The 9,334-nt window shown below is 39.1% G+C and overlaps 1 pseudogene; it reads right to left on the reverse strand.

Annotated features, from left to right (window-relative positions):
- Window positions 1-206: 206 nt before the first annotated feature.
- On the reverse strand, window positions 207-2,666 carry LOC108295490 (annotated as a pseudogene).
- Between the last annotated feature and the right edge of the window lie 6,668 nt (window positions 2,667-9,334).

Raw genomic sequence — 9,334 nt, forward strand, 5'->3', positions numbered from 1 at the left:
AAAAAAAAAAAGAAAGAAAGAAAGAAAAGAAAGATTTAAAGTAAAATTATACAAGAGAGAACATTTTTAAAAACTTAAATATGGAAATTAAAATATAAGTTTAAATATGAATGTAATTATTACAAAATTAAACTTATGATTGAGGAAATAAAAAGCTATAAAATATAAACTAGAATACAAATATGAATTGGATTCATTCATTTTTTAGCTTAAATGTATTTTATTTTTAGACAACCTAAATGACATAGTTTTCTTAAAAATGATGCTTCCACTCCAAATAAATCATGGTCAAAATAAATGAAGAGCTCAGGATGAAATTAATCCCATTTGTCTTAAGTCTTGGTGTTGTATGGATGACAAGTAGAAACCAGTAATGATGACCGGTGAGAGATCCAAAGTAACTGCCAAATTTCTTAACATTTTTCCATTTCTAAACCATCCTTGAAGAAAATCATATATGGGGTCACACCAACCTCACAGTAATCCAGTAGAGCAACGATGACATCTGGATTCATGTTTTCACCTATAAAGAACTGGTAGTTTTTGAAATTAGCCAGAATGTGCTTGATTTGTCCTGCAGCCCCTGTCATAAAAGGTGTTATTCTTTCTGGTCTCTGTTCTTCAAGTTTGCCTTCGACTGATTTCACGTAATCTTTGATGCATTTCTTGTAGGCTTTTTTTGTGAAACTTGTTTCCAGCAGGTGATGGTTCATGACAATATCGACACCAGTGATTACCGTGGTTATGTACCTTTGCCCTCGGGGCCTTCAGCGGAGGCATTTCCACCAATGAGCGAGGCATCAATGTTACCTTCTATCCTACTGATACCCCATTTTCCCTTCCGCCTCCAGGCACAGCCCGTCCGCGATCGCTCGGATCTTGTAGATGTTGGAGAACATCTTTTGGTGGCTGCTGAGGTCCCGGTAGACAATCATGACGGCGGCTGAAGGGAGACGAGGGTGATGCCAGCTTGGGAGCCAGCGCAGTGCAGCCGGAGGGGCGCTAGGGGATAGGAGGGAAGCTGGAGCCATTAGTCTTTTATAAAAAAATATAAATATAGATTAAGAACAAAAATTCTAAGCTGAACCAAGAGTAGATATAATTTCAAAAGGATGTGAAAGTATTGTTTTTAACGGAAATATAAATAAAGACAAAAAAAGAAAAACAAAATAGAGGAAGAATACTTAAAGAATGAAGAAGCAAAATTGAAACGGGGGAAATTAGATAAAATAAAGGAAATAAGATAATATATGTAAAGTGCTTCTCACAGTAAAGTGGTGTTGAGATGTTGCTCCATAAAACATTTGTCTTTAATATTCTAAAAAAAAGATGAGGGGCAGACGGGTGGAGGAGGGAGTCAAGAGTCCTAGTGAAAGCAAACAAGAAGTCTTCTGCAAAATTTGCATTTAGCTTCCTCTAGTGTTGGGTTCTAAATAGCTGGGAGATAGGAAGCACAGAGGAATACAAGGTCTCTAGCCCCTCTGCCCTTGTCCCATGTCCCCAGTAACCTTGCATCTCTTTATGGTATCCATCAGAGAGGACCCAGAGCTGTCTGAAAGAGCCTCATCATAAGCTGGATTTCTTGACTTCACACCTGCTCAGCTGCCAACTCTTTTCTTTGGAATCAGAATAACATGCACAGGATCCGAAAGTGCATCAAAAGTATTCGGTAGTCCCCAGTGTAGGCACAGATGGCTTCCCATTCTCACCCTTAGATGCAAAAGTGTGTCCTAGCAGTAATGGTAGTTAGTGTGAGTATTCTGAAGATCTATGAGATGGCCATATTTCTTGATAATCAAATTTGTTTAAGGAATGGGTTTTAGAGTCATCTGGAAATGGAAGTCTTTAACTAATGTTTAAATAATATTGTATTGGAATGATGCTAGGAAGTGAGAGGCTTCCAGTAAAGTGAAAACGAAGGTTCTATCAAGGACAAGAACACAATTTAGGAAAAGGAAGCATTAAGTTTCACACAATAATTTATGTGTATATATATATATGCACACAAAATCTATATATGTATAAATATATTTTATATATAACCCCCCCCCACACACACACACACAAAACAGCAAGTTCACCCGCTGGAGATAGGCTTACTCACAAAAAAGAGATAAATATTAAGAAATCAAACTAATAACAGGGACTCAATCAAGCAACTTCTAGGGAATACTTCAGATCTTTTCACTGGTCTACACATATTTGTATGAAGATTCAGCTAGGAATGCCTTTGACAGAAACTGTACTGTGATCACAGTGACCCTAAAGTTTGGGCATGCTTCAGTATCACTGGACTCTGAGATGCAGATTCATGACATTGGGGTGGGGCCAGAGAATTTGCATTTTCAGAAGGTTCCCAGATAATCTTGATGCTGTTGGTCAGAGGACCACACTTTGAGAGCCACAGGCTTATATTTTAAAACATGTTAATTTTCTTGTACAAGAAGACTGGAGGTAGGTGGTTTCTGCTTGGCTGTGGCTCCATAAGGTCTTTAAAGGCAAAATCTCATTCTAACTTACCATTCTGACATCTTTGGGTATTAGCACCTTATCCATAGAAATGCGACCCACACCTTGTGGTCACAGCATAGCCAACACAGCTCCAAGGCTTTTATCTTCAGATGATCCCATTCAAGGCAGAAAAAGAAAGAAAGAAAAGAAAGAAAAAGAAAGAGAGAAAGAGAGAAAGAGAGAGAGAAAGAAAGAAAGAAAGAAAGAGAGAGAGAGAGAGAGAGAGAGAGAGGGAAGGAAAGAGCAAGTACAAGACTTTTACTTCCCAAGACTCTGTTTTTTAAATCCAAAAGAAAATCTTTTCCAGAACTTCCAACTTATCTCTCATTGGACGGAAGTGGATTACACGCCGCTTTGTCACTGTCTCCCAGCTAATTACTGTATTGACAAAAGGGATGAGATGACAATTACTGGTTTACACTAATAGCAATTCATTCCCGGGGGCTGGGAAATAGATCTACCTTCCCTGAAATTAAAGTGTCCCTGCCCACTGCCTGAGTGAAATAAGATTTCCTTTATCAGGGAGAAAGGTGGGGAATAATTGTTGGATAAGCAACAAACAATGGCTACCAAAAGAGCCCACCTCATGCTGTAGCAGTGAAACAGCAAAAGAGCTAACATAACTAACTCCGTTTTTGTTTAAGAGGGCTTTGCCCATTCTTACACATAGGCTAGGATAATTTTAGAGCACTGAGACAATATGCAAAAACAACCAGTAGTTTTTAAAACTAAGTCTGGGGATAAAGGAGAAGTAACTACGGTTTGTTAAAGATTTACCATTTATTTATTCATTTTTAACTTTTAAATTCAGGGTTATATGTATAGGTTTGTTATATAGGTAAACCCGTGTTATGGGGTTTGTTGTACAGAATATTTTATCACCCAGGTATTAAGCCTAATACTCATTAGTTATTTTTTCCTTATCCTCTCCCTCCTCCCATCCTCCACCCTCAAGTGGACCCCGTGACTATTGTTGTCTTCTTTGTGTACATGAGTTCTCATCATTTACCTCCCACTTATAAATGAGAACATGAAGTATTTGGTTTTCTGTTCCTGCTTTAGTTTACTAAGGATAATGGCCTCCGGCTCCAGCCATGTTCCCACAAAACACATAATCTCATTCTTTTTATGGCTGTATAATATTCCATGACATGTATGTACCACATTTTCTTTATCCAGTCTACCATTGATGGGCACTTAGGTTGATTCCTTATCTTTGCTATAGTGAATAACGTTGCAGTGAACATGCATGTGTCTTTATAATAGAATTATTTATAAACCTCTGGGTATATATGCCCAGTAATGAGATTGCAGAATAGAATAATAGTTCTGCTTTTTAGCTCTTTGAGAAATCACCACAATGCTTTCCACAATGGTTGAACTAATTTACACTCTCACCAACAGTGGATAAGCATTCCTTTTTCTCTGCAATCTCACCAACATCTGTTATTTTTTGACTTTTTACTAATAGCCATTTTGACTGGTGTGAGATAGTATCTCATTGCGGTTTTGATTTGCATTTCTCTAATGATCAGTGATGTTGAGCTTTTTTTCATATGCTTGTTGGTCACAGGTATGTCTTCTTTTGAAAAGTGTTCATGTTCTTTTGCCCATTTTTTAATGGGGTTGCTTTTTCTTGTAAATTTGTTTAAATTTCTATTCTGTAGGTTATCTATTTACTCAGTTGATAGTTTATTTTGCTGTGCAGAAGCTCTTTAGTTTCATTAAATCCCATTTGTCAATTTTTGCTTTTGTTGCAATTGCTTTTTGTATCTCTATCATGAAATCTTTTCCTGTTTCCATGTCCAGAATGGTATTGCTTAGGTTGTCTTCAAGGGTTTTTACAGATTTGGGTTTTACCTTTAAGTCTTTAATCCATCTTGAGTTTATTTTTGTGTGTGGGGTAAGGGAGGGGTCCAGTTTCAGTTTCTATATATGGCTAGCCAGTTATTCCAGCAGCATTTATTGAATAGGAAATCCTTTCCCCATTGTTAGTTTTTTGTCGGGTTTGTCAAAGATCAGGTGATTGCATGTGTGCAGCCTTATTTCTGGGCTCTCTTTTCTGTTCCATTGGTCTATGTTTCTGTTTTTATACAAGTAACACACTATTTTGGTTATTGTGGCCCTATAGGTAGTTTGAAATTGGGTAGTGTGACACCTTCAGCTTTGTTCTTTCTGGTTAGGATTGCCTTGGCTATTTGGGCTCTTTTTTGGTTCCATATGAATTTTTAATTAGTTTTTTATTGTTCTGTGGGAAATATCATTGGTAGTTTGATAGGAATAGTATTGAACCTGCAAATTGCTTTGGGCTGTGGGGCCATTTTGATGATATTGATTCTTCCTATCCATTAGCATGGAGTATTTTTCTATTTGTTTGTATCATCTCCGATTTCTTTGAGCAGTGTTCTGTAGTTCTTATTGTAAAGATCTTTCACCTCCCTGGTTAGCTACATTCCTGGGTATTTTATTCTTCTTGTGGCAATTGTGAATGGGACTGCATTCCTGGTTTGGCTCTTGGCTTGATTGTTGTTGTATAGGAATGTTAGTGATTTTTGTACTTTGATTTTGTATCCTGAGACTTCACTGAAGTTGATAATCAGTTTAAAGAGCGTTTGGTCTGAGACTGGGGTTTTATAGATATAGAATAATGTTATCTGTAAACAGGTATAATTTGACTTCCTCTCTTCTTATTTGCATGTCCTTTATTCTTTCTCTTTCTTGGTTGCCGTGGCCAGAACTCCCAATACTACGTTGAATAGGAGTGGTGAGAGAGGGCATCCTTGTCTTGTGCTGGTTTTCAAGGAGAATGCTTCCAGCTGTTGCACATTCCATATGATGTTGGCTGTGATTTTGTCACAGATGGCTCTTAATATTTTATGGTATGTTCTTTCAATACATAGGTTTTTGAGGTTTTTTACATAAAGGGGTGTTGAATTTTATTGAAAGCCTTTTCTGCAACTATGGTAAAATTGTGTCGTTTTTGTCTTTAGCTCTGTTTACGCAGTGAATCTCATTTATTGATTTATGTATGTTGAATCAAGCCGACTTGATGGTAGTGGATAAGCTTTTTGATGTGCTGCTGGATTTGAGTTGCCAGTATTTTGTTGAGGATTTTTACATCAATGTTAATCAAGGATATTGGCTTGAAGTTTTATTGTGTGTGTCTCTGCTAGCTTTTGGTATCAGGATGATGCTGGCCTTATAGAATGAGTTAGGAAGGAGTCCTTCCTCCTCAAATTTTCAGAATTGTTTCCATAGGAATTGTACCAGCTCTTCTTTGCACATCTGGTAGAATTTGGCTGTGACTCTATCTGGTCCTTGGCTTTTTTTGATTGGTAGATTATTTATTACTGATTCAGTTTCAGAGCTCATTATTGGTCTGTTCAGAGATTCAGTTTCTTCATGGTTCACTCTTGGGAGGGTGTATATGACCAGGAGTTTATCCATTTCTTCTAGATTTTCCGGTTTGTGTGCATAGAGGTGTTCATAATATTCTGTGATGGTCATATGTATTTCTGTGGGGTCAATGGTAATCTCCCCTTTGTCATTTCTACTTGTGTTTATTTGGATCATCTTTCTTCTTTATTATTCTAGCTAGCAGGCTATCCATTTTATTATTATTATTATCATTATTATTATTTTTTTTATTTTTAAACTAACTCCTGAATTCATTGATCCTTTTAATGCTTTTTTGTGTGTGACTCCTTTAGTTTAGTTCTGATTTTAGTTATTTCATGTCTTCTATTAGCTTTTGGATCAGTTTGCTCTTGGTTCTCTAGTTCTTTCAGTTGTAATATTAGGTTATTAAATTGAGATCTTTCTGATGTGAGTGCTTGGTGCTGCAAATTTCCCTCTTAACACTGTCTTTGTTGTGACCCTGAGATTCTGGTATGTTGTGTTTGTTTTCTTATGAGTTTATAAAAACTTTTTGGTTTCTGCCTTAATTTCATTATTTACCCAAAAGTCATTCAGGAGCAAGTTATTCAATTTCCATATAAGTGTACGGTTTTGAGCATGTTGTTTAGTCTTGAATCCAATTTTTGTAGTGCTGTGGTGCTGTGGTTATTATGATTTCAGTTATTCTGCATTTGCTGAGGAGTGTTTTATGTTCAATCATGTAGTTGATTTTAAAATATTGCCACGTGGCAATGAGAGGAATGTATATTCTGTTGTTTTGGGGTGGAAAGTTCTATAGCTGTCTATCAGGTCCATTTGATCCAGTGCTGAGTTTAGGTCCTGAATATCTTTGTCAATTTTTGTCTCAGTGATCTGTCTAATATTGTCAGTGGGTATTAAAATCTCCCACTAGTATTGTGTGGGAGCCTAAGTCTCTTTGAAGGTCTCTAAGAACTTGCTTTATGAATCTGGGTGCTTCTGTGTTGGGTGCACATATATACTTAGGATATTTAGGTCTTTTTGTTGAACTGAACCTTTTACCACTATGTAATGTCCTTCTTTTTCTCTTGTTTTTTGTTGGTTTAAAGTTTGCTTTGTCTGAAATTAGGATTGCAATGCCTGCTTCTTTCTGTTTTCCATTTTCTTGGTAGATTTTTCTCCATCCCTTTATTTTGAACCTATGCATGTTATTGCATGTGAGATGAGTCTCTTGAAGACAGCATACCATTGGGTTTTGCTTCATTATCCAGCTTGCCACTCTGTGCAATCAGCATTTAGCCCATTTACATTCAAGGTTAGTGTTGAAATGTGTGGATTTGATTCTGTTATCATTATGTTAGCTAGTTTTTATGCAGACTTATTTGTGTGGTTGCTTCATAGTGTTACTGGTCTGCGTGCCTCAGTGTGTTTTTGTAGTGGCTGGTAATGGTCTTTCCTTTCCATATTTAGTGCTTCCTTCAGGAGCCCTTGTAAGGCAGGCCCAGTGGTAACAAATTCCCCAGCACTTGCTTGTCTGAAAAGGATCTTATTTCTCCTTTCCTCATGAAGCTTAATTTGGCCACATAGGGAATTCTTGGTTTGAGTTTCCTTAAGAATGTTGAATATTGGCCCCCAACCTCTTCTGGATTATAGAGTTTCTGCTGAGAAGTTCACAGTTAGTCTGATGGTGTACGTGTCCTGACCTCTCTCTCTAGCTACCTTTAACATTTTTTCTTTCATTTCATCCTTAGAGAACCTGATGATTATGTGTCTTGGGGGTGATCTTCTTGTGAAGTATCTTATTAGGGTTCTCTTCATTTCCTGAATCTGAATGTTGTCCTCTCTAGCTAAGTTGGTGAATTTCTTGTGAATGCTATCCTGAAATATGTTTTCCAGCTTGTTTCCATTCTCCCTGTCTCTTTCAGAGACATCAATAAGTTGCAGATTTTATCTCTTTGCATAATCCATTATTTCTCAGAGGTTTTGTATATTCCTTTTCCTTCTTTGTGATCTTTTCTTGCCTGACTGTCTTATTTCAGAAAGCTATTCATTGAGCTCTGAGATTCTTTCCACAGCTTGGTCTATTCTGCTTTTAATACTTGTGATTGCTTTATGAAATTCTTGTGGTGTGTTTTTTAGCTCTATCAGGTTGGTTACATTCTTTACTATACTGGCTCCTGCATTGCTTAATCATGATTCTTAGTATCCTTGGATTGATTTTCAATGTACTCCTTCATCTCAATGATCTCCATTCCTATCCGTATTCTGAAATGTATTTCTGTCATTTCAGCCATCTCAGCCTTGTTCAGAGCTCTTGCTGGAGCTGTAGTGAGGTTGTTTCAAGGAATGAAAGCACTCTGGCTTTTTGAGTTGTCACTGGTTCTTTGTCATTTTGGTAGGCTAGTGTTCCTTCAATTTTTGAAGCTGCTGTCCTTAGGATTGGCTTTTTTCCTTTTATCCTATTTGATGCTTTTAAGGGTTTCATTGTGGAGTAAGGTGGGTTTAGCCAATTGGCTTCATTTCTGGAAGGTTTTAGGGGGCCAAGGCTCAGCTCCCAACCCCTGGACTGTATGCTCTAACTCTAGGGGACTTGTATCAGCCCCAGCTTTGTTCTTTGTCTCCTCAAGATTAGGAATCCACTGTTCTGAGGATGCTGATATGCTCCCAGGTGGCTGGTCACTATACTCCAATGGGTGGTGTCACTCAAAGCGTTTTCAGGGTGGTGGCAGCAGGATTTGCCCTCATTCTCACATGCCAGCAGCAGTGGCAACATGGTGGGGTGCATGATTGTTGGCTGCAGCAGGGTGCTAGTGGATGCCAGGGTGCCTGTCTCCCTGTGGGCATCCACAGCTGCAGCGGAGGCAGCACAGCTTGAGGAGGAGGAGGTCCCCCACTGGTAACTGTGCATGCAGTTGTGCTGCTGATGGTGTTAGCATGGGGTTGGGCTGCTGGTCAGTGCAGGTCCGAGTGTGCCATCTGTGCATGTTCATGCAGGTGGGGATGGTTGGGGAGGGTCTGATGTCCTCTGTGCCTACTTTTACTCCAGTGCTAGTGTTGTGCAGGGGCAGGGCACTGGCAGGGGCAGGGCTGGTGGGCTTTGTGCTCACCAAGGCTCTGACTGCAATGGCAGTATGGTGGGGGAGGGAGGCTGTTGGGGTCAAATGCACTCCTGCCAGCAGTAGTGGTGAAGCCAGGTGCATGTGCATACCCATGCTGGTGGGGCAAGGAAAGCAAAATCTGCTCGTGCACACATAGGCTGGCAAAGCAATGTGAGGAGGGGCCATGGGCCCAGGGGAAGCTACAGTGTGGGGAGAGAGTGGGTAGACTGGGTGTGGCCATGGAGACCACCCCACTGCAGCTCTCCACTAGTCAGTCATGGTCCACCAGTGCAGAAGTTCTAATGTGGGCCCCCAGGGCACCGGAGGCTGCCCTGCAAGCAGGCACGACC

This window comes from Cebus imitator, unplaced genomic scaffold (assembly GCF_001604975.1).
Source record: "Cebus imitator isolate Cc_AM_T3 unplaced genomic scaffold, Cebus_imitator-1.0 Scaffold642, whole genome shotgun sequence".
NCBI lineage: Eukaryota > Metazoa > Chordata > Mammalia > Primates > Cebidae > Cebus > Cebus imitator.